Raw genomic sequence first — 4,501 nt, 5'->3', positions numbered from 1 at the left:
TCGAAACTTCAGATTCGTCTCCAGCCATAGGTCCTGAACCACGTGCATCTGTGCCCATCGATCCTGATCGGGCGCTGATCGTTGAGTTCAGCTCCGTGCACATCTTCCGGCACTTGCCTTTTGGCGATGTGCTGAACTCATTAAGAGCCCTCTCCTTATCAGGAGAATCTTTGTCGAACTATGTCCGGCTTGAATTGGAAGCTGATGACAGAGATTTCGCTTTCCCACCCACCACCCACTGCATAGCCACTATCAAAGACTTAACCGACATGCTTGATTATGACTCCGAAGACATCGACGATATGGACGACGATGCCGAAGATGACCAAGCACAGAAACCGCTGCCTACAGGGTGTTGGACAGCCACCTCCTCGTATGACGTATACATGGTGGATACACCAAAAGAGAACAACGACGACGATGAGAAGGATTCAGTTGAGGAGAAACCTCCTGAGATACAGCCAAAGCACCGACGACAGCGGCGCCGCTCTAAACCCCATCGTGGAAAAAACAGCACTACCGGCACAGGAGAAAATAAAACTCCATACAATGCCGAAGACAATGAAGATCCCGTGGAGACAACGTCCGAACAACATGAAAGGGAAGATGGGCGAGCTGGCCCTGATGAACAGGCCATGAATGAAGACACGGAGGACAGTAACTACCTTTCACTCTCCGAGGACGAGGTGAGCCTCGGCGACGAAGACTTTGTCATGCCTGAGGAGCCCGTCGAGCAGGAGCGCTTTAAGCACCGGCTAATAACCACTGCAAGGAGCCTGAAAAAGAAACAACAGCAAGTTCAGGCTGATCAAGATCTGCTCAACGACAGATGGACTGATATCCTGGAAGCCAAGGAATATGGCCTCGAGCGCCCTACCAAAAGTTACCCGAAGCACAAACTGTTACCACAGTTCGATGACGAAGCGCTGGAACCCGTCCCACCAGCTTATAATACGGCTGACCGGCCACCATGCGGTCGGGACAAAGCGGCGCCTCGAGCCGAACACCAGCCCACACTACCTCGCCATAAAAACAGAAATGCAACCGCTTGGGGACACACATACGACCTGCGGTATGACCTGGAAAACAGAGCAGGTCAGACCAGATCAATTTATGGGTCGCGGGGGCGTGCCCTGATGCGCGATGACGGCCATCCGGCTGGACGTGACAAACATAACCACGTCCGGGACGAGAACCGCAGACGAACTCCATCGGAGCTACATCACGATTTGGCCCGATATAGAGGCACCGCACACCCCCTTTGCTTCACTGATGAAGTAATGGAACATGAATCCCCAGAAGGGTTTAAACCCGTAAACATCGAATCATATGATGGCACAACAGACCCCGCGGTATGTATCAAGGATTTTCTTCTCCACATTCACATGGCCCGCGGTGATGATCTCCACGCCATCAAATACCTCCCGCTTAAACTCAAGGGACCAGCCAGGTACTGGTTGAACAGCCTGCCCGAAAACTCAATTGGCAGCTGGGAGGACTTGGAGGATGCCTTCCTCGACAACTTCCAAGGCACATATGTCCGACCTCCGGATGCCGATAACTTAAGTCACATAGTTCAACAGCCCGAAGAGTCTGCCAGGAAATTCTGGACTAGGTTCTTGACTAAAAAGAACTAGATCGTCGACTGTCCAGATGCTGAAGCCCTAGCGGCCTTTAAACATAGCATCCGCGACGAATGGCTCGCCCGACACATCGGCCAAGAAAAGCCGAAGTCCATGGCAGCCCTCACGTCACTCATGACCCGCTTTTGTGCAGGCGAAGATAGCTGGCTAGCCCGTACTAATAACAACACAGGCGAACCTGGCACTTCGGAAGCCAGAAACAGCAATGGCAAGCCCCGACGCAACACACACAAGCGACGAAACAATGGAAACAACGGCAAAGACACGACTGTCAATGTCGAATTCAGCGGCTCTAAATCCGGTCAGCCGAAGAAGCCGTATAAAAGAAACAATCCGGGCCCGTCCAGTTTGGACCGCATACAAGATCGTCCATGCCAAATCCATGGCACTCCTAATAAACCAGCCAATCATACCAACAGAGAGAGTTGGGTCTTCAAACAGGACGGTAAGTTAAATGCCATGAACAAGGAGAAGGGGTCCCAAAGCAAGGACGATGATGAGGAGCCCCGGCCATCGAACACAGGGGGGACAGAAGAAGTCCCCCCCAAGTCAAAACGGTGAACATGATATATGCTACCCATATCCACAAGAGGGAGCGCAAGCGCGCACTCAGGGACGTCTACACGATAGAGCCAGTTGCCCCAAAGTTCAATCCATGGTCATCCTGCCCGATCACTTTTGATCGCAGGGCTCATCCGACCAGTATCCGTCATGGCGGTTCAGCCGCACTGGTCCTTGAACCAATTATTGATGGGTTCCATCTGACGCGAGTCCTCATGGACGGTGGCAGCAGCCTAAACATGCTTTATCAGGATACAGTGCGCAAAATGGGTATCAATCCCTCAAGGATCAAACCCACCAAAACCACCTTTAAAGGTGTCATACCAGGTGTAGAGGCATGTTGTACGGGCTCAATCACACTGGAAGTGGTCTTCGGCTCTCCGGATAATTTCCAAAGCAAAGAATCGATCTTCGATATAGTCCTATTCTGCAGTGGCTATCACGCACTGCTCGGATGAACCGCATTCACTCGATTCAATGCGGTGCCGCACTACGCCTATATCAAGCTCAAGATGCCAAGACTACGCAATGTTATAACAGTCAATGGAAACATGGAACGCTCCCTCCACACTGAGGAGCACACCGCCGCCCTTGCAGCAGAAGTACAGAGCAGCCTTTTCAGGCAGAACCTCAATTTGGCAGTTGTCGGTGTCAAAACCGGTGGATCTTGGGTAGGGGGTCCCGAACTGTGCGTCTAAGGCTAATGGTAACACGAGGCGAGGGACATGATGTTTACCCAGGTTCGGGCCCTCTCGATGGAGGTAATACCCTACTTCCTACTTGATTGATCTTGATGATATGAGTATTACAATAGTTGATCTACCACGAGAACATAGAGGCTAACCCCTAGAAGCTAGCCTATGATTCTAATTGTTGTTGTCCTACGGACTAAACCCTCCGGTTTGTTGGAAATATGCCCTAGAGGCAATAATAAAAGTATTATTATATTTCAATGTTCATGATAAATGTCTTTTATTCATGCTATAACTGTATTATCTGGAAATCGTAATACACGTGTGAATACTTAGACCACAATATGTCCCTGGTGAGCCTCTAGTTGACTAGCTCGTTGTGATCAACAGATAGTCATGGTTTCCTGACTATGGACATTGGATGTCGTTGATAACGGGATCACATCATTAGGAGAATGATGTGATGGACAAGACCCAATCCTAAGCATAGCATAAAAGATCGTGTAGTTCGTTTTGCTAGAGCTTTGCCAATGTCAAGTATCTCTTCCTTCGACCATGAGATCGTGTAACTCCCGGATACCGTAAGAGTGCCATGGGTGTATCAAACGTCACAACGTAACTGGGTGACTATAAAGGTGCATTACAGGTATCTCCGAAAGTATCTGTTGGGTTGACACGGATCGAGACTGGGATTTGTCACTCCGTATGACGCAGAGGTATCTCTGGGCCCACTTGGTAATGCATCATCACAATGAGCTCAATGTGACCAAGGTGTTGGACACGGGATCATGCATTACGGTACGAGTAAAGTGACTTGCCGGTAACGAGACTGAACAAGGTATTGGGATACCGACGATCGAGTCTCGGGCAAGTAACATACCGATTGACAAAGGGAATAACATACAGGGTTTGATCGAATCCTCGACATCGTGGTTCATCCGATGACAACATCGAGGAGCATGTGGGAGCCATCATGGGTATCCAGATCCCGCTGTTGGTTATTGACCTGAGAGCGTCTCGGTCATTTCTGCATGTCTCCCGAACCCGTAGGGTCTACACACTTAAGGTTTGGTGACGCTAGGGTTATTAGGAAGACTAGTATGTGACTACCGAATGTTGTTCGGAGTCCCGGATGGGATCCTGGATGTCACGAGGAGCTCCGGAAGGGTCCGGAGGTAAAGATTTATATATGGGAAGTTGTCAAACGGACACCGGGAAGTTTCGGGGTCATACCGGTATTGTACCGGGGCCACCGGAAGGGTTCCAGGGGTCCACCGGGAGGGGCCACCCCTCCCGGGGGGACACATGGGCTGCGTGGGGCAGGGAGCCAGCCCCTGGTGGGCTGGCCGCACCCCCTCCCTTGGGCCCTTGTGCCTAGGGTTGAGGGGGGAACCCTAGAGGGGGCGCCCCCCTTGGCTTGGTGGGCAAGCCACCCTCTCCCCCTCTCCCCTTGGCCGCCGCACCCCCCCTAGATGGGTTCTAGGGGGCCGGCCCCCTTCTCCCTTCCCCCTATAAATAGAGGGGTGAGGGGAGGGCAGCCGGACCACCCTCCAAGGCGCAGCCCTCCCCTCCCCAACACCTCTCCTCCTCCGTTGTGTGCTTGGC

This window comes from Triticum dicoccoides, chromosome 4B (genome assembly GCF_002162155.2).
Source record: "Triticum dicoccoides isolate Atlit2015 ecotype Zavitan chromosome 4B, WEW_v2.0, whole genome shotgun sequence".
Taxonomy (NCBI): domain Eukaryota; kingdom Viridiplantae; phylum Streptophyta; class Magnoliopsida; order Poales; family Poaceae; genus Triticum; species Triticum dicoccoides.
The sequence above is the reverse complement of the archived record's forward strand: the minus strand, read 5'-3'. Positions refer to the sequence as shown.